The sequence below is a fragment of the Eurosta solidaginis genome, chromosome 5 (genome assembly GCF_040869045.1).
Source record: "Eurosta solidaginis isolate ZX-2024a chromosome 5, ASM4086904v1, whole genome shotgun sequence".
NCBI classification, from domain to species: domain Eukaryota; kingdom Metazoa; phylum Arthropoda; class Insecta; order Diptera; family Tephritidae; genus Eurosta; species Eurosta solidaginis.
In genome coordinates, this window is record NC_090323.1 from 162801161 (window position 1) to 162828604 (window position 27444).

Sequence of the window (27444 nt, forward strand, 5' to 3'; positions counted from 1 at the left end):
GAGGAGCTCAATTAAAAGAAGCGGACCAAGTCAAAGAAAAGAAGGGAATCCGATCTAAATATAATACCAAGGACCACAATTCTGCAAAATTGCAAAGTTACACCAACGGCTTCCGATTTATGGTTTACCAGAGCATATTTCCGAAATTTTGTGAAACTATCTTTGAAAAAATCCTTACAACAAAAAATCTTTGGTAGATTTTAATTCGATAAGATGGCGTTAATAATATTATATAGTAATGAACTTAAAGGGGCGGCTCCATGCCAATTTTCAACATGTTTTTAATTTCACACTTTGCTATACGATATCCATGGTTCAACTATATGGTTGGCTCATCTCTACAATAACAAAATATGTCTGTTCAAATTTTCAAAATCTGTGCATTGGTGTTGGTGCAAACGGTATGGAATGGAAACATAAAACTTAGCAGTTTTTGTATGTGTAAGAAAATGTTTCCAATGTGTTGGTTTCATTTTGAGTTTGCCATCTTCTTTTGACAATCCCAAAGACCATGCAATGAAATAAATAAAATCAGCTGATGAAATGAGCCAACCATATAATTGAACCATGACGATATTATTATTAATGTGAAATATCAGTATAATTAAGTTAGATTTAATTTATTTATTAAGTTTTACATTTTTTGTTACCATTAGAAAACATTTTTTAAAGCGGGCGTCGTCGAAAACCGATTTTTTTAATTCTCGTTAAACTTATTTATACTACCAAGGACAACCTTCAGCCAAATTTCAACGCGATATCTAAATTGGCTTTAGATTTGCAGCCTGCCAGCTTTTTATATTTCCTTTTTTATATACGGACGATGGCATGCCCATTTTCCAAAATTTTAACAAATTTCTACATTAAGTCACGAAGTCAACTAACGTAGCAAGTTTCATGGTTTTATTGGTATTTCGTTACAAAAAAAAAATGTGTATTTGGCATTGAAACTTTTAAACGGCGCGCCAGTTGCTTCTGCGCGGGTATGTTCTTGCGCGGGTATATTCTAAGCCATCCCCAGCGGGCTACCAGTTGCTTCTTCGCTCTGCTATCTGATGCCGGTTACTCACACAGAGAGAAATTAAATCGTTTTCCGCCAGGTCCTGCAAGCGGAGTGAGGGTCGCCCTCTCCCTCTGCTTCCAAAGGTGGGCTCCGATAAAAATACTTTCTCAGTTGGAGCGTCATCTTTCATTTGCATAACATGACTTAGCCAGCGTAGACGCTGTGTTTCATTCGCTGGACAATGTGATGTCTGCGTAAACTGGTAAAGCTCATCATTAAATCTTTTTCCATAGGTGCATAAATCTTTCGAAGAATTTTCTTTGGACACTCACAAGGCCGCTTCATCTGATCTTGTCATAGTCCATGTTTAGCAGGAAAGGTATGATAAGTGACTTTTAGAGCACGAGTTTCGCTTGCCCAGAGAATACTTTACTTTTCAATTGCCTACCTAGTCCGAAGAGGCATTTTTTGGCCATAATTATTCTTAGCTGGACTACAGAGCTGATGTTGTTGTTTGTGTTAATGCTGGTTCCTAAAAAAAAGAAGTCTTTTACTATTTCGAAATTATGGCTGCCAATAGTAGCGTGGTTGCTAAGGTGTAAATGCGCGGACTCTTGTTCGATTACAGCAGGTACCTCGTTTTGTTCTCGTTCATCAATAAACCCACCTTTTCCGCTTCTTTTTTCAGTTTGCAGTAAGCAGAACTTACGGTATGTGAACTCATACCCAATTCAGACATAGCGGCACATAGTAGCTTCTTTTTGTGCTGTAGAAGGCGGTTTTGAAATCGAAGAAGGGGTGATATATCTCAATTCTTTTTTCGTCGTATTTTTTCTAAGATTTGAAAACATACATTTGTCAAAAAATATGTGAAAAATTCGACTTTATTACAGAAAGTATCGTACTCATGTAAAATGTTAAGATTTGAAGTGTTTGCATAGTTTCCAAAATGAAATTTGATTAAAGCATAACACATACCGTGAACAAAAGACCTGATGAATTGCCCACAAGTTTTTTAGTAGAAGTTTTTTAGTAAAGATGTCTTGAATATTAAACAAAAGCTATTTAGAAAAAGCAAATTTATAAAAATTAAAAAATAACAATAATTATCATTAGAAAAAAATTATTGTTATGGCCTTGAGCTCGAATCGAACTTTGAAAGTTATTTTTATTAACTCTTTTTAAATTTTTGAAACAGGCATCATGCCTTAAAAGATATTTTTCATTAAAAAAAATGTTTAAATCAACCAATTGATGTGGAATAGCCCCATGATTTTTATTTTCACCCTAAAGTTCGCTGTTGGTGCTTATATACCTTTTTTCATTTTTTGTTTTAACAAATGTATGTATTCTGCACTTAAACCGAGAATAAGCTCGTCCTATCCAAGTTTTCTCAAATGTATATCACTAAAAATTGTTATCATTGTTAGTCGTTATAACTTTTTTTTTTTGTTAAAAGATACAGTTTTCATAAAAACCCCAACATTTGTTTTACATATTCCACAAACTTAATAAATATGTACATTCCACATACGTCACAATTTTCTTATGAGACAAACCTTGTCATTTCCCTTTTGAACGAATAATTAATCAGTGCTTGAATTGTCAATAACTTAACACTGGCACGATAATTTCTTTTGTATTTATATACGAAATTTCACATATAAACAAAAATAAAAGTATTGCATTTAATATGTTGCACGGATGTACTAAAAACTAAATATGGAATAACGAAAAGTCACCTTAATGTTTAATTACAATTAAGAATGTCAAAGACAATGTAGGCTAAGAAAACTGTTGTTGTCAATTGCCAAGTGCTTTCAACAAATGCAACCAACTTTCAGCAAATACTAAACAGTAGCTACTTATTAAATAGAGTCAGTGAAGCGGACAAACAAAATCACAATCTAGCACAGAAGCGCAATGGTTTAACGGTCATAAAAAGTTGCATGCACATCTTGGTTTCATTGAAAAAAAAAACCTGCATAAAATGCGATTAGTCTAGGATGAGTACGGGATGATTCGCAAAGAAGTATGTGACTAATGCCAGTTTTGATGTCTTTGTGTGCGTTGAACTGTTCTCTTTTGTTTGAAGAGACTTATTGAACCCATTTATACCCGAACGGGAACGATAGGACCAATCCCCTTTGTACCCAAAAGTGTTAGCTTTCCTTTGGGACGAACTTATGTAAAATGTACATTGTACAATTTAAACGCAATATTTAAACTTTCAAAATATTGAAAGAAATATCTATGTAAAGAAATAATTAAGTCGCCAACTCATTCCAAGAGATATGGGTTGACGATAATGGAACATATGGTCCAAGTCGTTTAGTTTCGGTACAGGAATCCGCATTTTTCTTAAATAATTCGAATCAATCACCTATAATCTTTTTTATTTAACTCACGTCGTTGCCGTTTTTTTTACGTCTCTTAAAATGGGCTACATATATTTCAATTTGACTAATCCCAACTGTACCCAAAAGCGACTAGTGGGGATCAATTATGCCCAAATGTAGGCAAAAGAGATCAATCGGAGACCGCTCTTTTTAGGGAATAGTCGCACTATTTTTTGCATTTCTGTCTTATTATTTGTCGTGTTGGAAATACATGTGCGCTTTAATTTTTGTTAACGGTAATTAATTACAGTGTCAAGTTGTTATATGTGATCGGCTATAAAAACAAACAACATTTTTAGGGTCACGTTTTTGCCTGCCTTTTGTTTTAGTGATTTTTGCCACTTGCACTTAAGTTTTAAATGCTACTGAATATTTGTTTTGCTTGTGTTATTCGGTACATGTGTAGAAAAAGAACAAAAGAAAATGTAACATTATGTAGTCTGATGCTTTATTAGCATATTTTGGATACAAAGTCAGTGGCTATCGTTTAATAATGTCAGGCCCAGTAAGCTAATCTGTATATTTAAAATACAGTTGGGGTATCGTTTAAAATACGTACTGCTCGTATGCGATCTTATCAATGGCAGAGTTAGGGGGGGGGGCATCTTGCTACTCACAGGGGTGCGCCAAATGGTCCGAAAAGCAGAACTTCCTGGATAACTTGTATTTTTATTATAACTGATTTCTGGAAAAAATATTGTGTACTAAAAATGCTTGGATATATCCGGAACACTTGCGACAGGTTGTGGAATAATTGAAATCACATATCAATGTCAAACGTTAATCTGACACACGATGGAGTGCCAGAATACAAGCGGTTAGCGTTTTCGTCGATGGGCTAGTGAATGTAGTAGAACACTTAGAAAAATTAGCAGAGGACACGAACACCACAAGTAACACCAGAAGTGAAGGAAGCAAAATATACTATGTTTTAGCTTCATAAAATTAGTTCTTTCTGGTATGAAATCTTAAGGAGGATTGATCGTGTGCAGTTCGGATTACAAAATCCGGGGATGAATTTTAGAGAAGCGTATCATGATCTTATATCAATAGGGACTGAACTATCCGAAATTCGAGACACTCTCTTTGAAGAAGCAATAGAAAAAGTGAAGTCTCTTTGTGAAAAATGGGATATTGATATAGTAAAACATGTAAGAAGGCGCCGCAAATTGCCCGGAGAATCGGTTGGAGATGTTGGTCCTTCCGCAGAATGTGAAATTTCTCGCGTGTGTTGCGAAAAATGTCTCCAACAAGAAATACGTACAAGATTTACACGACCAAATGACAGTAATTTTAGATTTGGATTTCTCTTAGACGTTGGAAATTTGTCAAATAAGGATAATAATGACTTAAAAAGAAATTGCAAGAACTTGGGTGAATTTTATAATACAGATCTCGAAGGAACAGAACTCTTTATAATATGTGACTGCAAAATATTACTTCACACTAAAAAAGAAATTGAACCTAAAACTCAGCTAAAATTATTTACTTTTATAATCTCGTATGGGGAAGATGTTTTTCCAAACCTGCGAGTTACACTTCAAATATTCTTGACTATCTCAGTATAAATTTCTAGCTGCGAACGTTCATTCAGCAAATTAAAACTGATTTTGACATATTTACCTTCAACGAAGAGGCAAGGTCGTCTATGTGACCTAACATTATTAAGTATCGAAAAAGAAAAATTTGAAATGATAAATTTTGATGATTTCATTGATATTTACCAAATTCTACTGCGATAGCGTGCTCCGCATACCACAACGAAGAACCTGGGTTCACGAACCCATGCAAAGCAACACCAAAATTTGAAAAACAAGTGCTGAGTGATTGGCTAGCACTCCGGGTGTATTTCTGCGATGAAAAGCTTCTCAGTGAAAAATCATCTGCCTTGCAGATGCCGATCTGAGTCGGCATAAAACACGTAGGTCCTGTTTCGCAAATTTGTAAGAAAAATGAAAAATTAAGGGAGCACGACACAAATTGGAAGAGAAGCTTGGTCTAATACCTCTTCGGAGGTGATCGTGCTATGCATTTATTTATTTATCTTAACTTGCAAGTTCTTTGCTTTTTTACCAAACTAGCCGAACCCGTGCGATTCTTGCGCAACAAATATAAAAGTCTCAAATCAAATATTAACATAAATCAGCTGTTCTATCGATCAATCATCTATCAAAAAAAAAAAACTTACCTGCGCTTGCGCTGCCACTGCCGGTAATGCAGTGTTAGTTCTAATCAAATATTCACAATAGTGTCATAGTACAAATTGATTTGTTTGTGTGCTCATAATCGTTTATTTTTAACAAATTATTTTAATAAAATATAGCTAAACAAAAGCACTACGATCAATAATGCCCAAAGCTTGCAAATAGCGCGAATCTCCATCTTTACAACCAAAACTTTATTTATAGATTTGGATTCCAAATAAGAGCGAAAAAGGGACCGGCACATAAAAAAAGAAGTAGAAATAATATGTAAAATTATTTCTTATGAAATCTTCGCGCGTAAAGCAACATCTATTGATTTCGCTCACATCAACTTTACCACGTACTACGTTCCCACATTACGCTACAGTGTAGAGGCTACACTTACGCTTACATTAATTCCCTGCTACTCCATACAGCATACCAACAGTTCACACTACGCTTGCACTTACATTCTACCTAAGTTACATTTTACACTTCAACTTTACAAGTATTCCACCATATCCTGAGAAAAGATGTTTACCCACCAAAGGTAAATTAATTAAAGCAAATTTATATACCATTGTGGTTTATTGGGTTATATGGACTTGCTTTTTACGTGAACTAATGAGAAAAAGACCGTCACTGAAACTTGCTTAAGTTAGCCCTAACAATATTTAGGTTATTAACACGATTAAAATGGCACCAACAATATAAAAGCAAGTGCATATATTAGTACCAGAAATAGTTAGAGTTAGTACACAAGAGAACTAAGTAAACAAAGTTAAAGTTCTTACTTACAATGAACAAAAATGTAAGCAAAATTCATGGACAAGTAAGTACAATCATAATGTGTATGTGTGTGTCTACGCACATAAGTAGACGAATGTGATGAAATTTTATATATTTCAATAAACACTTTAATAGAGAAAGGTAAGAAAACTTACAATAAAGTAGTGAAATTTTTCGGCGTAAGCGAAGAAGTAAAAAAAAAACAAATAAGAGAGTCTAAGTTCGGCTGAAACCGAACATTACATACCCAGCTATACACCTGAAACGCTGTTGTTGTTTGCTTTATGTGGTTACTCGTGTTATAAGGCTGCGCAGTAATACATAAACGGCTCTATGCTGAACTCATTTTCGTTCAAAAAAAAAAAAAAAAAACAAAAAGGATACAGAGGCTACCACTAATGAGCTTGAGCGCGTAGAAATTCAGTTTAACAGTTGTAGCTATGAAAACATGTTTATGCCAAATTTCGTTCGGTTTGGGAGAAAAGTATTTTGGAATGAGTAACAAAAAAGGGCGGGTCACGCCCATTTTCAAAATTTGTTTTAGTTTTGTTCTTAGCTCAACCATACCACTACTGAGGTGGAATATCAGTCAAGTGTAGTTAAATACCAAAGAGTTATTGCAAACTTTGTTAAGGTTGGACTTTTCTGAAAATTAGGCGTGGTCTATACTCGACTTTTACTATCTTCACTCAGTCTTTATAATTTGGCAAGGATAGTGTCTCTGCCAAATTTCAATGTAATATCTTCAAAGACTTTGGATTTACAGCTTGTTAAACTTCCAAATTTTCTTCTTCTAAATGTGGGTGGTGCCACGCCCATCTAGCACAATTTCTTGAAATTTGTACTTTGCGTCATAAAACCAACCCACTAACCAAATTTCGTTTTCTTAGCGGTATTAGATTTTGAATTATCTAATTTTTTCCATTTTTATAAATTTTCGATATCGAAAAAGTGGCCGTGGTTGTCTTCTGATTTCGCTCATTTTTACTATCAATCTATTCTGGGTCCAGATAAGCTCGTGTGCCGAATTTGGTGAAGATATCGCAATATTTGCTTAAGTTATCGTGTTAACGGACGGACGGACAGGCTGTATCAAATTTTTTTCGATACTGATTACTTTTATATGTGGAAGTCTATATCTATCTCAATTCCTTTATACTTGTACAACCAACCGTTATCCAATCAATGTTATAATACCCTGTTAACAAGTACAGCTGGGTATAAAAAAAAAACCAAAAAAAAAAATCTGAACAAAATAAAACTATAAAACAGCTGAGGAGAAATGCATTCGAGTATGGTAAGACGAGTATGTAAAGATGCGCGGAAAAGTTGTTTAAACCCATAAAGACATTATACTAAAATCACTTTTGCTTATTTTCAGCGAGTGTAAAATCAATCTCATAGAAAATGGTACAATTTGGCCACTTTGGTCGCAATCTATCGAGTTTGGTGGCATACCAAAAACTGTAACAACTATTTGTTGTTGACGCATAATATTGAAATCGGCGTAGCTATAGCAAGTGTGTGCGTAATCAGATTTCCTATTGATTTCCAACTGCATTTTGCTACTTACAATAATAACAACTTTTATTTAGTTTGTTAGCCTTTTTTGGATTTTCGATGTGAATTTCTTTTCTTTGTTTGAAAAAATCACTTAACTTTTAAACAAACAAATGCATGATGGGTTGTAATATATTTTGACCACTTAACATATCTTTGTGAAGGCTTATTTTTACAGAAAATTATGTGTTGATATGTTTTTTTATTTTTTTTTATTTTTTATATATATAATCGTTTATTTTTTTTTAACTGCATGCGCATCAGCACCCCTTGGTTTAATAATTGTATACCTATTCGACTTAAGTGAAAGTTAATGTGTACATGTTTTTGTCTTTTGTCGCGAATTTAATGCGATCTATATCATTGGAATTGCTGACTTTTTGAACCTCACCACGTCAATTGACTTGGAATTGGTTTACAATTACAAGCGATCGCTGCTGCTGTTATAACTTAACTTAGCGATAAAAAGACATAAGCTTTCAAAAACATACGAGTAATTGTCATCTGCTTGAAGTTTTCTCACGCTTTGGTATTTGGTTGTTTATGTTCGCATGCGCACACACGTCTTGTTTCGAATCATGTTTACATTCAAAAAGCTTTTAGGTAATTATATTGAAGAAGCCAACATGCTATGTATGCGTATATATAATTTTTGGGTAGATGAACGTTAGATAGAGCTGACTGGCTGCATTAATAGCCAAATATAGAAGAATTGAACCAACTTGCTATCAGAAAGGCTAAGTTCGGGTGTAACCGAACATTACATACTCAGCTGAGAGCTTTGAAGACAAAATAAGGGAAAATCACCATTTAGCAAAATGAACCTAGGGTAACCCTGGAATGTGTTGTATGACATGGGTTTCAAATGGAAGGTATTAAAGAGTATTTTAAAAGGGAGTGGGCCATAGTTCTATAGGTGGACGCCACTTCGGGATATCGCCATAAAGGTGGACCAGAGGTCACTCTAGAATGTGTTTGTACGATATGGGAATCAAATGAAAGATGTTAGTGAGGGTTTTAAAAGGGAGTGTCCCTTAGTTGTATATGTGAAGGCGTTTTCGAGATATAGATGAAAATGTGGACCAGGGTAACCCAGAACATCATCTGTCGGGTACCGCTAATTTATTTATATACGTAATACCACGAACAGTATTCCGGCCAAGATTCCAAGGGCTTTTGATTTCGCCCTGCAGAACGCTTTCATTTTCTTCTACTTAATATGGTAGGTGTCACAACCATTTTAAAAGGTTTTTCTAAAGTTATATCTTGCGTCAATAAAACAATCCAATTACCATGTTTCATCTCTTTTTTTCATATTTGGTATAGAATTATGGAATTTTTTCATTTTTCGTAATTTTCGATATCGGAAAGGTGGGCAATTGTCAGGAAAGAGTCTTTGTAATAATGAGTCACTAAATGAACTAAATAGAATGAGAAATAATAGGCAGTTAAATAAAGGTTAAAAACTTGTAAATAAAATTATTAAAAAAAAATTTTGAAGTTAAACGGTTTTATTGAAAACAATACTTACATGAAGTAATAATAATACTAAAAGCTATAAAATAATTAGGTAGGTCCTAGGTACTAGTCATCACACTGCTCATCAATCTAGGGCGTTGATCAAACAATTAAATGGAAGCGTTGGACGCGTCAAATTTCTATTGATAGTCATATATAAGACCAACTGAACCTTAATCAGGTTATGCTACGCCTTACATTTTTAGAAATTTCACGCGCCCAACGCTTTTATAGTATTGTTTTCAATAAAACCGTTTAATTAAAATAATTATTTATACTCAGTTGAGTAGAGCTCACAGATTGGATAACGGTTGGTTGGACAGGTATAAAGGAATCGAGATAGATATAGACTTCCATGTATCAAAATCATCAGCATCGAAAAAAATTTTGATTGAGCCATGTCCGTCCGTCCGTCCGTCCGTCCGTCCGTCTGTCCGTTAATACGGTAACTTGAGTAAATTTTGAGGTACCTTGATGAAATTTGGTATATAGGTTCATTGGTTCTGATCTCTGATCGCTATTTTAAATGAACGATATCGGACTATAACCACGCCCAATTTTTCGATATCGAAAATTTCGAAAAACCGAAAAAGTGCGATAATTCATTACTGAGGGCGGAAAAAGCGATGAAGCTTGGTAGGTGAGTTGTACTTATGACGCAAAATAGAAAATTACTCAAATTTTGAACAATGGGCGTGGCACCGCCCACTTTTAAAAGAAGGTAATTTAAAAGTTTTGCAAGCTGTAATTTGGCAGTCGTTGAAGTTATCATTATGAAATTTGGCAGGAAAGTTACTCCTAATACTATATGTATGCTTAATAAAAATTAGCAAAATCGGAGAACGACCACGTCCAATTTTAAAAAATATTTTTTTTAAGTCAAATTTTAACAAAAAATTCAATATCTTTAAAAAATTAAAAATTTAATATCAGTTTTTATACACAGTCAACCGCTGTCCTTCCGCTCGGCCCTTAACACGATAACTTGAGCAAAATCGATATATCTTTACTAAACTTAGTTCACGTACTTATCTCAACTTACTTTGTATTGGTATAAAAAATGGCCGAAATCCGACTATGACCACGTCTACTTTTTCGATATCGAATATTACGAAAAATTCAAAAATGGCATAATTCTATGCCAAATACGAAAAAAGGGATGAAACATGGTAATTGTATTGGTTTATTGACGCAAAATATAACTTTAGAAAAAAACTTTGTAAAATGTGTGTGACAACTACCATATTAAGTAGAAGAAAATGAAAATAAGGCCCACTCCTTTTAAAATACTCATTAACACCTTTCATTTGATAGCCATATCGTACAAACACATTCTGGAGTCACCCCTGGTCCACATTTAAGGCGAAAGGGCGTCCACCTATAGAAGTATGGCCCACTACCTTCTAAAATACTCTTTAATACCTTCCATTTGATACCCATGTCATAAAAACACATTCCAGGGTTAACCTAGTTTCATTTTCCTACATGGTTATTTTCCCTTAGTTTGTCTCCAAAGCTCTCAGCTGAGTATGTAATGTTCGGTTACACCCGAACTTAGCCTTGCTTACTTGTTTTATTTTACTTTTATTACAAAAATGCCATATTCAATCTCTAGGGTTTAGTGCTGTTAATTTTGTAAACCCACCCATTCCGTTCCTTCTCTTTCGAACAGTATTTTTAAACTGCTGTAACTCTTCCTGTGTTTGTCATATACCAAAAATATTTGGTATCTGAACTGTAAAGATAAATTTCTAAGCAACCTTCCACACCGCTCCTCTTTTAATCATTCTTCTAAACTAGGAAAACCCAACCCTAGGCCAAGAATATTTTGTATATGGGGTATAAGATGGATTTCGAAGCGGTTTTTGAAAAGTAGGCAGTAGCTCTCCCCCAATACTTCCCCACAAAACACTCTTGCACCTGTATATAAATTGCTGTAACTATGCATGTATTTACCTCAGACAAATAATGTTTGGTATTTGGGTCACATTCACTGTTGTCTATCATTTCTTGGCACGTAGGTTACTTCCTTGGGCCTAGGCATTTGTAGAAAGTGAGCAGTGTCACATCCGGCATGACTTAAGGATAATTTAAGGTTTATTTCGGGATCATTACGCGACTGTTTCGAGATAATTTTCGAATAATTTCTGAATCATCTTAGAGATAAACTTGAAACCATGTTATTTCTGAAATATTTTTGGTATCTATAATTTCGGGTCTGTTTTTGGGGCCCTTTCGGGATCAACTCCAAATTGTTGCCAAATTTTTTGGGGATTTTTGCAGGACTTCTTGAGTAAAAACTCTTGTGATCATTTGTGATTGTCTTCTGGATTTGTTCAGCACAATTTCAATATGATTTTGTTTCATATCCAGTTAAATGTGGCATTGTTTTTGGGATAGTTCAAGCAGGGGCGGATACAGGTCTCCAGATGAGGGGGGGCGATCATGGCCGAAAACTCAAAATCCATTTTTGCCATGGAAGTCAGTAATATAAATTAATGATTAACTTCAGAACACCATTTTGACATAATTACAAATAAACGTGTCGAATTTATCTTTAAGCACTCAAATTAGCTCAACTAATTGAAAGAATTCGAACAAAAAACAATCAAGAAATGATTTTATACAGCTCAAAGGTAGAAGCTAGTTCTTTCTGATAAGAGAGTTTCACTTGTGGCTTTAACTAAGTGGAGTTATTTTGAATCTATATCTATTGCAGCAATCAAAAAAGGAAAAAAAGAGATGAATAATTTGATTTCAGACCCTATTCTTGGAAACGAATGAACTTTTGTTTACAATTGAATGAAGAGACAGCTGATTTCGAGCCCCATTCCTGGAAACGAATTGAGAGGGAATAAAAGTTTCGTATCAGGTCATCAGTGGCTCTGATATTGCATAAATGAAACGACATATTAGGTGTGTTCCGGAACTTTTATAAAAAAAAAAATGAAGTTGGTTGGTGATATGAAGAATTTTTTATGTTTTGCAAGGTCACCATGTTTCAACTATTTTATTCACAAACCATGGCATATCTGCGGCAATAAGCGGAAAAAGCAAAACTCACTTATTTATTATTTACCTTTTTTCGCTAGACAAGCAGACAAAAGAAGATAAGAAATATTTCATTCAATCTCAATTTTACGGAAATCTAAAAAATTCATTTCAATTTCTGGCAAATTAAGCACGCCCAATATTTATTCAGGTAGGTCGGGGGGAGGGGGGGGGCGATCGCCCCATGCCCCCCCCCCCCTGTATCCGCCATTGAGTTCAAGGCTATTTTGAGATAGATCCAAATTTCATTCATATTTGTGAACAATAATCTTACTTAATTCCTTAATTGGCGCTAAATTGTTGAAATGGTTATGGCCGTCCAAAAAGGTGCGCCAATTGAACACACCAAGGGAATTTAAATTTCCACCTGATCATTTCAGCATAGTAGGGGCCACCCTCTTCCTCTGCTTCTATAGACGGGTTTAAAAAAAAAAAAAAAAAAATACTTTCTTATTTAAAGGTAGTCAGTTTCAGGGTCATTTAAGGGATAATTGGCAATAATTCCATGATCATTTCTGTATTATTTTAAAGCTGTTTGGAGATGATTTCACTGCTTTCTCGGGGTCGTGTTGGGAATTTCTAGATTACTTAGAACTATTTAGAGAACATTTGGGGATTATCATAGGGAACTTAAAGATATTTAGGACCATTTCGAGATTATTTGGGGATTGTGATCCACATATCTTTGGGCTTGTTTCGTATAAGTTTGTTGATTGCCTTCGTAGTAACAGGCTAGACCATTTCAAGTCTACTTCGTGACAATCTCTGTAAAGCTTTGAGATTTTTTCAAAATTATTTCAGAACAATATGATATCGTTTCGGGAAAATTTTTAGAGCCATTTAGAAGAGTCTTGAGAATTATACCGAATGGTAAATTTTTTAACTATCGCCGGATCATTTCTAATTTATTTTCGGAACTAATTTAGTACCATTTAGAGATAATATCGCCAGAGAGTGTTTGAAGAAAGTATTGGCACTACCTTTTTTAAAAAAATATCCAGTATATGCTTCTTTCTATGGTTCATTACGCGTTTATCTCTGGATTATTCCGCGATTGTGTGCGCTGAAAGGCAGGCACGTTGTGGTGGTAGATTTATCCGCCTACCAAAATGAAAACCTGTCATGTCATAGGGGCATCCCTGGCAGCTGTCACGTGAATTTTTCAGCCCTCTTACTTGCAGTTCCCTAGCCAGTGGTGGATGCCAATATACATCATACCGCTGCTAGCGACTTGTGGTCTGCTTCTGATGGGGTGAGCCTCAGTTAAGTTAAACAAGCGTTGAGCTGACACGCGTATCGATACCCTTTGGCCAGGTGTTGATGGCGACAATCAATACCCTATTAAAAGAGAAGTAATATCAATGGCATTAAATTCGAATGCGAAAGAGGAATAATATCAGCATCATGTTAAAATCAACATCATTGACTTAAGTTCTCTCTGTGAAATCGAATTATTGTCAGAAAAACTTTTTTTCGCCATTGACATTAATTCTCTTTGCTGACATTGGAGAAATTCTTATGGACACCACCATCGAACTTCGGAACAAAATTCGCAAAAATTTTGATTCCAAATATTAGTAGTCTATTACAATGAGATTTAAAACGTTTTAATAAGATTAATCATTAAGATAAAAAAGCGCCGCATAATATGAAACGAAAATTTTGTTCTCTTAAGGATTTGGAATTTATGTCAATTGGCGTTAGTTCCGTTGAGGCTATAACACGTCACCTGTTGATAAAAAGCGCTCATTGGGGCAACTAGACTCTTTTAAGGCCTATCTCTAAGGCTTCAAGTGAGCTATTTCCCCTATTTGAGCCATCCAATACAATCTAACTATGAGCAAATGTGTATGTACATACCTATGTACAAGTATCAAAAACAATTCCAAACTGCACAAACGAACTTCTGTTTGACATTTTTCTGAATTTTTGAACTTTTTGCTGGTCCTTTTTTGTCTTTTGCATGTTTCCGTACAATTCAGTTACCTCTGCAAAACAAAGTCCATTCCCGCCCCTCGCTGTAAGGCAAAATGTAAGATATTTAAGTTTTAAATTTTTTGGCCAAATTAATTATTGTCCGGTTCTGATTTTAGACCAAAAAGCAAGTGCAACAACCTGCACAAAAATATTTCTATTCCTCTCTTTCTGGTGGGTGGCCTATCTTAGTGCGCCGGCATGTAAATACATTTTTATTACGCATTCAATCATGAACATTTGCATAATTGCACTTAGTTAAATTAGCACAATTTTGATTAAACTTTCACAATAGAAATACAGCGAAAGTCGACGCAAATTGCATACAAAAATCATTCCCCTCTATCAAATGCTGAGCATGGTTCACTGTCGCTGTCTTTCGCTGTTCCTTGCTGCCCACTAATCGACATATTTCCTTTTTTACTGTTAGTCACTTCTTTTCATTTGTATGCTACATGCGCAATTTTTTTATTAAGTGGCATTAAATTTTTCCGATTATTTATTGAATAGCGTAACAATAAATATAAATGAGTAATGCGGTCAAGTAGTAGGAAAGTTGTAGGTTGAATGCCTATTTACCTTTCCTTTGTGCTATGTTATTCTGTTTTCCGCCTTACTTTCTGGCTAGTACGCGCTGCACTCTTACTTGACTTGAGGCGCTGGAACCAAAGCAGGTGCATTGGCGCTTCAAGTAAAGTTCATTTGTTGTTGTTGCATGAAAAATGTCTTAGCGTTTTAGGTGAGTGGGTGGTGGCGCTCTGTCCACAACTGGGCTATCAAATGACACGTAAAACAATTTTGAGCCAATACTAAAAAAAAAAATAAAATAAATAGCTGAATCACACTCACTTTTCGGACCAATGCAACGTGGCGTGTGCTGACAGATGGGAGTAATTTTCTGTAATAAATATTAACTATCTATAATCTATGTATATTGGGAAATAATTATATGGTTGATATTAGGGTAACTTTGTACATATCCGGAAGAAACCTAAACTCTCGTCCGAGAAATTAGATTTTGAGAGCAAAAAAAAATATTACGGCTTCATGACTAAACATCTTTGCTCACGGTTTGGAAAAAAGAAAAAAAAGGGAATTAAAAACTTTTGCTAAGTTTAAATCGTTAGGTCCACATGGGATATTTCCTGCTATGCTGCAGATGGTAGGTGGAATGATTGTAGAATGACTTAGACTATCTTCGAGGGTTGCATAAAATGGAAACACATTCAGCAATTTTGGCTACAGGCCCATTAGTTTGAAATCTTTTCTGCTCAAAACGCTAGAGAGATTAAAAGATGTGTTTACAAAACAAAAAAATTATGGGGAATTAAAGGCAAGCTCTATGATGAATCAGGCATTTCAGGATGTACATGCCTGGGCATATGGAGTTGAGTTAGCCGCCAAAGCGGGAAAAATTGATCAGGTATTATTTACTAGGAAATGTAAGGTCCCTATTAGGATCTTATCTAAGGTTAGGGGGTCACCCTACAAAAAAATATAGCACAAAATATCTAGGAGTCATACAAGATAGCAAGTTGTCGTGGAAGAGATAACGAAGGATGCCTCCGTGGATGCGCGTGGGCCTTATCACCCAAACTCTCTCATTGGGTATTTTCAAATCCATACTTTACTATGGGTCCCTGTTTAGTAAACAGCCACACAAAAAAGTACGTATACCAAAAAACTAGAGGAGGTATGCAGATTATCAACGATTACATAAAGGGAGTTTTAAGAAATCCGGACAGCAGCAGTGCATGTCATTATTCACATCTCGCCTGCTGACGTTATGGCCAAAATATCTCGTTAGCTACTGCCACAAGATTTAAGGTCACGGGGCAAACTGAGGTCAGGCCGAGGCAGACATTTTTGAGAAAGCGTACTTAAGCTGTAGTCACGTCAATATATATATTGACAGTGAGGCGGCGTTTAAAGTCATAATTTCATACAGAGCTTCATCAATAATTGTCTTCGAATGCAAAGAAGCATTGCGAAAACTTCGCTTAGGGCAGACCATCCATCCGGACATAAAGGGATGAGTTGGCAAAGGAGGATACAGCACTCGCTTAATCGACGGTAAACGTCCCAATCCGTTTGGGAGAAATCAAAAGGAAACAGGAGTTGCATATGATCCATCAAGCAGGTAAGGCGTGGACAAAGGCGCGGGGCTGCAAAATTTATAAGATCATGTGCAACGCCTGCGATGTTACACTCACAAATTGGCGTGACATGTTTATAAGTTTGGCCTCGTCAGTAGCAGTAAGTTTAGAAAGTGTGAGCTGCATGATGAAATGGTTGAGCACATTCTGTGCTCGCCAGGTCAAGGATCCAGCTATTGGGGTCGACAGAGTAGCCAGATCTCGAGGCAGCAATTAAGCTAGGTCCAAGAAAACTTCTTGTGTTTTCCAAGAAGATGGAGATATTTTATAACATAAGTCCTGGCACTTGACTGGGGTTTTTACGTTATGTCGTCAAACAAATTCTGGTAGAGCTCTATGTGAATTCTGAATTGACCATCCAGTTATACCTAACCTTATATCTCGCACAAGTTAAGAGCTGCTTTTCCATAGTCGCAAAAGGCCACATCAGGCCCAAATAATTAAGTTACATTATGCTGCTTTAATAAATTTCAAAAAATCTTTTGCAAGCAATCCTTGATTTGGATTTCAGTGTTTACTGTGCCTGTAATTACAAAAGTTTTACTCTTCTTGCCGGAACTGTATGTTACATGCCAAACCATACATTTTTGGGGAACTAACGTACTGATTTGAGTTAGTTGTGGATTTTTTTTGAGTGACCTTTATACCATTTTGTAACGAGTTGTGGACCGTTTCGTAATGACGTTCAAGTATATACGTGATGATCTTGGGGCTACCACTGGACATTTTCGTGACTATTTCGGAAGAATATCAAAAGTATTTCGGAGATACTTTCACTGTGTTAATATCGGTCTTCTGCGGCCTTTATTTCGATACCATCTGGATTATTATACTCAGCCGAGCAAAGCGAATGGAGTATCTTGACTTTGTTGGCATAACGGTATATTATAACGTCCCTCTGTGAACACGACAACTTGATTAAGTTTAAAAATATCTCGATAAAATTTGATATGTGCGTTCCTTCTAACTTAACTCACATTGGTATTTAATATAAGCTAAATCGGACGACAACCCACTTTTTATATATATGCATACAATTTTGTTAAACAGTATATCATTTTTGACAGTGTACGCGTTCTACCAAGACTTACACTAATAAAATATTGTTAAAAAGTTTGGTAACATAACTTTTTGGGTACAATATTATTGAGTGGTTATGCATTTTGTAAGATTTGGAGGTACAAGTAGCTAAGCGCCGATGTCAGCTCGGGTCACTTTAGCTTTTCAAATTTGGGCGAAATTCCCGAAGATTAAGCTAGGTTAGGTTGAACTGACCGATCCATGAGGACCTCACATAGACTGAATGTGTCTGTAGTGTTACCAGAAATTTTATTTAACGACCAAACTTAAAAGCCCTATCAAAAACCAGGACCTATGTTATAAAATAACTACATTCTCTTGGCAAATACTGGAAGCATTTTAGGACTTGTGCCACTTGCTGCTTCTCGATCTGACAGCTGTAAAACTCCTAATAGCTGGAGTTTTATCCTGGCAAGCGCGGGGCACGAGAATAAAACGTGCTCGATCGTTTTCTCCTCCAGAACGTACATCCTTCATCTGCTATCACGGGCCAAGTCGAATTTAAAGGCATGTGACGCCAGAAGGCAGTGCCCAGTCAGAATACCCGTCCTGAGTCTACAGTCCTCTCTTTTTAATGAGAGAACGAAATTTTTTAGTATAAGGTTGTTCGACACTTTACAGCCCCGCTTTTGGACCCACGCCTTTCTCGCTTGGTCGATCATGTGCACCTGTTCCCTTCTCTTAATCTCGCCCAATAAATTGGGGACGTTTACAGTTTACGGAGCAAGCTTCAAGAGATGCACGCTTTTATCTAGCTCATCTCCTTTTTCACTCCCCTATATTCCCATATGCCATGGGACCCACTATAGATGTATGGTTCTCCCTGTCCCGTTTCTTTTTACACTCTAACAATACCCGACGAGTTATTTAAATTTGAAAACTATTCATCTATATGACACAGATCAACTAGAAGGTTCAGATTTTAATGAAACAATCTAAATACCAAAACAAAATGCGACGCAACCTTTGCCCAAACCTTGTTAAAATTAATTTCACACAAAACCTTTATTTAACTTTGTACCATAAAAACGAGCCATAAAAATTTTAACTAATCACAAGTGGTGCAGACTTCATAAATTTATAAAGTATTCATCTTCATCGCATTGTCGTCAATAAAAACAAGTAAGGAAGGCTAAGTTCGGGTGTAACCGAACATTACATACTCAGTTGAGAGCTGTGGAGACAAAATAAGGGAAAATCACCATGTAGTAAAAAGAACCTAGGGTAATCCTGGAAGCGTTTGTATGACATGTGTATCAAATGGAAGGTATTAAAGAGTATTTTAAGAGGGAGTGGGCCATAGTTCTATAGATGGACGCCATTTAGGGATATCGCCATAAAGATGGACCACGCCTGACTCTAGAATTTGTTTGTACGATATGGGTATCAAATGAAAGGTGTTAATGAGTATTTTAAAAGGGCGTGGGCCTTAGTTCTATAGGTGGACCAGGGGTGACTCTATAATTTGTTTGTACAATATGGGTATCAAATGAAAGGTGTTAGTGAGTATTTTAAAAGGGCGTGGGCCTTAGTTCTATAGGTGGATGCCTTTTCGGAATATCGTTATAAACGTGGACCAGGGGTACTCTAGAATGCGTTTGTACAATATGGGTATCCAACGAAAGGTGTTAATAAGTATTTTAAAAGGGCGTGGGCATTAGTTCTATAGGTGGACGCCTTTTCGAGATATCGCCATAAAGGTGGACCAGGGGTGACTCTAGAATGCGTTTGTACGGTACGGGTATCAAATGAAAGATATTAATGAGTAATTTAAAAGGGCGTGGGCCTTAGTTCTATAGGTGGACGCCTTTTCGAGATATCGCCATAAAAGTGGACCAGGGGTGACTCTAGAATGCGTTTGTACGGTACGGGTATCAAATGAAAGATATTAATGAGTAATTTAAAAGGGCGTGGGCCTTAGTTCTATAGGTGGACGCCATTTAGGGATATCGTCATAAAGGTGGACCACGCCTGACTCTAGAATTTGTTTGTACGATATGGGTATCAAATGAAAGGTGTTAATGAGTATTTTAAAAGGGCGTGGGCCTTAGTTCTATAGGTGGACCAGGGGTGACTCTATAATTTGTTTGTACAATATGGGTATCAAATGAAAGGTGTTAGTGAGTATTTTAAAAGGGCGTGGGCCTTAGTTCTATAGGTGGATGCCTTTTCGGAATATCGTTATAAACGTGGACCAGGGGTACTCTAGAATGCGTTTGTACAATATGGGTATCCAACGAAAGGTGTTAATAAGTATTTTAAAAGGGCGTGGGCATTAGTTCTATAGGTGGACGCCTTTTTGAGATATCGCCATAAAGGTGGACCAGGGTGACTATAGAATTTGTTTGTACGATATGAGTATCAAATGAAAGGTGTTAATGAGTATTTTAAAAGGGCGTGGGCCTTAGTTCTATGGGTGGACGCTTTTTCGAGATATCGCCATAAAGGTGGACCAGGGGTGACTCTAGAATTTTTTTGTACGATATGGGTATCAAATGAAAGGTGTTAATGAGTATTTTAAAAGGGAGTGGGCCTTAGTTCTATATGTGGACGCCTTTGCGCGATATCGCCATAAAGGTGGACCAGGGGTGACTCTAGAATTTGTTTGTACGACATGGGTATCAAATGAAAGGTGTTGATGAGTATTTTAAGAGGGAGTGGGCCTTAGTTCTATATGTGGACGCCGTTTCGAGATATCGCCATAAAGGTGGACCAGGGGTGATTCTAGAATTTTTTTGTACGATATGGGTATCAAATGAAAGGTGTTAATGAGTATTTTAAAAGAAAGTGGGCCTTAGTTCTATAGGTGGACGCCCTTTCGAGATATCGCCATAAAGGTGGGCCAGGGGTGACTCTAGAATTTGTTTGAACGATATGGGTATCAAATGAAAGGTGTTAATGAGTATTTTAAAAGGGCGTAGGCCTTAGTTCTATGGTTGGACGCCTTTTCGGGATATCGCCATAAACGTGGACCAGGGGTACTTTAGAATGCGTTTGTACAATATGGGTATCAAACGAAAGGTGTTAATGAGTATTTTAAAAGGGCGTGGGCCTTAGTTCTATGGGTGGACGCCTTTTCGAGATATCGCCATAAAGGTGGACCAGGGGAGACGCTAGAATTTTTTTGTACGATATGGGTATCAAATGAATGGAGTTAATGAGTATTTTAAAAGGGAGTGGGCCTTAGTTCTATAGGTGGACGCCTTTTCGAGATATCGCCATAAAGGTGGACCAGGGTGACTATAGAATTTGTTTGTACGATATGAGTATCCAACGAAAGGTGTTAATAAGTATTTTAAAAGGGCGTGTGCCTTAGCTCTATAGGTGGACGCCTTTTCGGAATATCGTTATAAAGGTGGACCATGGTTGACTCTAGAATGCGTTTGTACAACATGGGTATCAAACGAAAGGTGCTAATAAGTATTTTAAAAGGGAGTGGGCCTTAATTCTATGGGTGGGCGCCTTTTCGGGATATCGCCATAAACGTGGACCAGGGGTACTCTAGAATGCGTTTGTACAATATGGGTATCCAACGAAAGGTGTTAATAAGTATTTTAAAAGGGCGTGGGCATTAGTTCTATGGGTGGACGCCTTTTCGAGATATCGCCATAAAGGTGGACCAGGGGTGACTCTAGAATTTGTTTGTACGATATGAGTATCAAATGAAAGGTGTTAATGAGTATTTTAAAAGGGCGTAGGCCTTAGTTCTATGGTTGGACGCCTTTTCGGGATATCGCCATAAACGTGGACCAGGGGTACTTTAGAATGCGTTTGTACAATATGGGTATCAAACGAAAGGTGTTAATGAGTATTTTAAAAGGGCGTGGGCCTTAGTTCTATGGGTGGACGCCTTTTCGAGATATCGCCATAAAGGTGGACCAGGGGAGACGCTAGAATTTTTTTGTACGATATGGGTATCAAATGAATGGAGTTAATGAGTATTTTAAAAGGGAGTGGGCCTTAGTTCTATAGGTGGACGCCTTTTCGAGATATCGCCATAAAGGTGGACCAGGGTGACTATAGAATTTGTTTGTACGATATGAGTATCCAACGAAAGGTGTTAATAAGTATTTTAAAAGGGCGTGTGCCTTAGCTCTATAGGTGGACGCCTTTTCGGAATATCGTTATAAAGGTGGACCATGGTTGACTCTAGAATGCGTTTGTACAACATGGGTATCAAACGAAAGGTGCTAATAAGTATTTTAAAAGGGAGTGGGCCTTAATTCTATGGGTGGGCGCCTTTTCGGGATATCGCCATAAACGTGGACCAGGGGTACTCTAGAATGCGTTTGTACAATATGGGTATCCAACGAAAGGTGTTAATAAGTATTTTAAAAGGGCGTGGGCATTAGTTCTATGGGTGGACGCCTTTTCGAGATATCGCCATAAAGGTGGACCAGGGTGACTATAGAATTTGTTTGTACGATATGAGTATCAAATGAAAGGTGTTAATCAGTATTTTAAAAGGGCGTGGGCCTTAGTTCTATGGTTGGACGCCTTTTCGGGATATCGCCATAAACGTGGACCAGGGGTACTTTAGAATGCGTTTGTACAATATGGGTATCAACCGAAAGGTGTTAATGAGTATTTTAAAAGGGCGTGGGCCTTAGTTCTATGGTTGGACGCCTTTTCGAGATATCGCCATAAAGGTGGACCAGGGGTGACGCTAGAATTTTTTTGTACGATATGGGTATCAACTGAAAGGTGTTAATGAGTATTTTAAAAGGGAGTGGGCCTTAGTTCTATATGTGGACGCCTTTGCGCGATATCGCCATAAAGGTGGACCAGGGGTGACTCTAGAATTTGTTTGTACGACATGGGTATCAAATGAAAGGTGTTGATGAGTATTTTAAAAGGGAGTGGGCCTTAGTTCTATATGTGGACGCCGTTTCGAGATATCGCCATAAAGGTGGACCAGGGGTGACTCTAGAATTTGTTTGTACGACATGGGTATCAAATGAAAGGTGTTAATGAGTATTTTAAAAGGGAGTGGGCCTTAGTTCTATATGTGCACGCCGTTTCGAGATATCGCCATAAAGGTGGACCAGGGGTGACTCTAGAATTTGTTTGTACGATATGGGTATCAAATGAAAGGTGTTAATGAGTATTTTAAAAGAGAGTGGGCCTTAGTTCTATAGGTGGACGCCTTTTCGAGATATCGCCATAAAGGTGGACCAGGGGTGACTCTAGAATTTGTTTGTACGATATGGGTATCAAATGAAAGGTGTTAATGAGTATTTTAAAAGAGAGTGGGCTTTATAGTTCTATATGTGGACGCCTTTTCGAGATATCGCCATAAAGGTGGACCAGGAGTGACTCTAGAATTTGTTTGTACGATATGGGCATCCAATGAAAGGTGCTAATGAGTATTTTAAAAGGGGGTGGGCCTTAGTTCTATATGTGGACGCCTTTTCGAGATATCGCCATAAAAGTGGACCAGGGGTGACTCTAGAATTTGTTTGTACGATATGGGTATCAAATGAAAGGTGTTAATGAGTATTTTAAAAGGGAGTGGGCTTTAGTTCTATATGTGGACGCCTTTTCGAGATATCGCCATAAAGGTGGGCCAGGGGTGACTCTAGAATTTGTTTGTATGATATGGGTATCAAATGAAAGGTGTTAATGAGTATTTTAAAAGTGAGTGGACCTTAGTATATGTGGACGCCTTTTCGAGATATCGCCATAAAGGTGGACCAGGGGTGACTCTAGAATTTGTTTGTACGATATGGGTATCAAATGAAAGGTGTTAATGAGTATTTTAAAAGAGAGTGGGCCTTAGTTCTATATGTGGACGCCGTTTCGAGATATCGCCATAAAGGTGGACCAGGGGTGACTCTAGAATTTGTTTGTACGACATGGGTATCAAATGAAAGGTGTTAATGAGTATTTTAAAAGGGAGTGGGCCTTAGTTCTATATGTGCACGCCGTTTCGAGATATCGCCATAAAGGTGGACCAGGGGTGACTCTAGAATTTGTTTGTACGATATGGGTATCAAATGAAAGGTGTTAATGAGTATTTTAAAAGGGAGTGGGCTTTAGTTCTATATGTGGACGCCTTTTCGAGATATCGCCATAAAGGTGGACCAGGAGTGACTCTAGAATTTGTTTGTACGATATGGGTATCCAATGAAAGGTGTTGATGAGTATTTTAAAAGGGAGTAGGCCTTAGTTCTATATGTGGACGCCTTTTCGAGATATCGCCAAAAAGTGGACCAGGGGTGACTCTAGAATTTGTTTGTACGATATGGGTATCAAATGAAAGGTGTTAATGAGTATTTTAAAAGGGAGTGGGCTTTAGTTCTATATGTGGACGCCTTTTCGAGATATCGCCATAAAGGTGGGCCAGGGGTGACTCTAGAATTTGTTTGTACGATATGGGTATCAAATGAAAGGTGTTAATGAGTATTTTAAAAGGGAGTGGGCCTTAGTTCTATAGGTGGACGCCTTTTCGAGATATCGTCATAAAGGTGGGCTAGGGGTGACTCTAGAATTTTTTGTACGATATGGGTACCAAATGAAAGGTGTTAATGAGTATTTTAAAAGGGAGTGGGCCTTACTTCTATATGTGGACACCTTTTCGAGATATCACCATAAACGTGGACAAGGGGTGACACTAGAATATGTTTGTACGATATGGGTATTAAATTAAAGGTATTGAGGAGGGTTTTAAAAGGCAGTGGTGGTAGTTGTATATGTGAAGGCGCTTTCCAGATATCGACCAAAATGTGGACCAGGGTGACCCAGAACATCATCTGTCGGGTACCGCTAATTTATTTATATATGTAATACCCCGAGCAGTATTCCTTCCAAATTTCCAAGGGCTTTTCATTTCGCCCTGCAAAACTTTTTCATTTTCTTCTACTTAATATGGTAGGTGTCTCACCCATTTTACCAAGTTTTTTTCTAAAGTTATATCCCTTTTTCGTATTTGGTATATAATAATGGCATTTTTTTCATTTTTCGTAATATTCGATATCGGAAAAGTGGGCGTGGTCATAGTCGGATTGCGGCCGTTTTTTACACCAATTCAAAGTGAGTTCAGATAAGTACGTGAACTGAGTTTAATAAAGATATATCGATTTTTGCTCAAGTTATCGTGTTAACGGCCGAGCGGAAGGACAGACGGTCGACTGTGTATAAAAACTGGGCGTGGCTTCATTTCACAAGGATTGGTAAATTTTTGTTCGACTTGTGGAATTAAAATTATCCTAAACAAGTTAAATTAAAAAGGGCAGAGCCACGCCCATTTTGAAATTTTCTTTTATTTTTATATTTTGTTGCACCATGTCATTACTGGAGTTGAATGTTGATATAATTTACTTATATACTGTAAAGATATTAACTTTTCTTTTAAAATTTGACTTTAAACAAATTTTTTTTTAAAAAGTGGGCGTGGTCGTTCTCCGATTTCGCTAATTTTTATTAAGCATACATATAGTAATAAGAGTAACATTCTTGCCAAATTTCATCATGATATCTTCAACGACTGCCAAATTACAGCTTGCAAAACTTCTAAATTACCTTCTTTTAAAAGTGGGCGGTGCCACGCCCGTTGTCCAAAATTTTACTAGTTTTGTATTCTGTGTCATAAGTTCAACTTACCTACCAAGTTTCATCGCTTCATCCGTATTTGCTAATGAATTATCGCACTTTTTCGGTTTTTCGAAATTTTCGATATCGAAAAATTGGGCGTCGTTATAGTCCGATACCGTTCATTTTAAATAGCGATCTGAGATGAGTACCCAGGAACCTACATACCAAATTTCATCAAATACCTCAAAATTTACTCAAGTTATCGTGTTAACGGACAGACAGACGGACGGACGGACATGGCTCAATCGAATTTTTTTTCGATACTGATTATTTTGATATATGGAAATCTATATCTATCTCGATTCCTTTATACCTGTACAACCAACCGTTATCCAATCAAAGTTAATATACTCTGTGAGCTCTGCTCAACTGAGTATAAAAAAAAAATGCAAGTGAATTGTGAAGTATCGATACCTTAAAGTGAAGGGCAATTATTACATTGTACATTATTGTACAATTATTGCAGAACACTACCAATTTAGTGCTGGACAGGCGGACTTCCATAGCATCGATAGAAGTGCAGCGAAACTATACTCTATATTGCTATGTAGCGCCAAGACTTCCAAGCTCTTGTACGCATACAAAAAAGGTTGCCGAAGCACATGCTGAAGCGCATCACTCGATTAACTCAGTACATCGCCGTGCAGATGTTGCCTTCGCGCTTTACTAACATGCGTAAAATGCCTACATACTACACAAGCACAACGCTTTGTTCGCATGATCTGGAAGTCTCCCATCCATAGTACTCCAAGGTAGGACATAGATGTAACTATTCTAGATTGCATAGTCCAGAAGACAATTATAAACATGTAAAATAGATTTAAGTTAGGCTTAGGAAAGCCGTAATAAATAAATACATTACATTACATTAAATTTTTTAGATCATCTCAACTTTTAGCGGCAATAAATTCATTAATTTTCCGTGAAAGCCCAAAAACTTGATTCGTGTATATGACTGTCACTAAGCCATCATTCTATTTGATTTATATTTTACTCTTAAATTTTATTATACTCTACAGCTGCGTAGTCGCTATTTGCCAAAGTAGCATTGATAGAGACATTGATTGTGTGAGTGATTGCATGACAAAAAGTAATCAATTTGTGAAAAGTGGTACCCTAAGGGGATAATATTTATTTATTACATTAGCTAAGCACTATATTTTACGTTGTGAATTCTTCAAGTTAATGTCCGAATAAGAAAATTTTTGGTTGCTATATGGAAAATAAGAGGCTAAAGAATATTCATAAATAAATTGGGGTATTTATTTTAGGCAATATAAGCACGCGTTTATATTTTTTCAATCAATGATTGGGCCTTTGCGGCCCTTACAGATATGATTGAGTTAAGCGGTGGGCGTCATAAGATCAACGGAAAAAAAGTTATTTGACGTTATGACCATTCCAAATGTACATAAAATCAGATGGCCTTTTGGTCACCTCTAATGGTCATAGAGTCAATTGACTTTATGACGTTTCTACATTTGACTTTATGGCAATTTAAAAAATTTCCGGTTAAACTCGTGACCATTTCGAAAAAAAGACAATAACCGTATATAGCTACTTAAGACCAGCACAACAACAACAACAAAAACCAGCACAAATCCCGCAGCTTTTATTCGAAATTTTCACTTATATATAAATAAGCTCAATAAGTTTCTCCTATCTCAGAGAGAACTTCATTGGGCCAGTTTTTACCCGACTTTTTCACTAGAATTCAATTTCAATTTCTTTCGACTGAACAAAAACATAGCGGAAACAATAAAACGTAGCTGTAATTCAACAGTTGTTAACATACGTGAAGGTCCCGAACGAAATAATTGACCTTATGGCTGATTGGGAAAAAGAGTTATCCATATCACCCTTTAGGAAATCAGGATGCTCATACTGTCAATATCGTTGACTTTGAGGTCATTTTAAGTAGTCTTTCGGTCAATTGACGTTATGGCCGTTGACCTTATGTCCCCGTCCGAGTTGGGTACAACGTAGAAGTTGAGATTTTTAAGCGATAGAAGAAGAAGGTGTGTCAATTATATTATCGTGGATATTTGCTAGGATTCACCGTATCGTGGAAATCTGGTCAATATGTGCACTGATAACATCCAATCATTTCATAATCCCAGGTCACTTATGTATATTCC

The 27444-nt window shown here is 36.8% G+C and overlaps 2 protein-coding genes across 3 annotated transcripts in view; one reads left to right on the plus strand and one right to left on the minus strand.

Annotated features, from left to right (window-relative positions):
- LOC137233568 (uncharacterized) overlaps positions 1 to 27444 on the minus strand; it is a 258492-nt gene that overhangs the window by 118877 nt on the left and 112171 nt on the right. The window lies entirely within an intron of this gene.
- LOC137253300 (uncharacterized) overlaps positions 1 to 27444 on the plus strand; it is a 58884-nt gene that overhangs the window by 1341 nt on the left and 30099 nt on the right. The gene's annotated exons all lie outside the window — the stretch shown is intronic.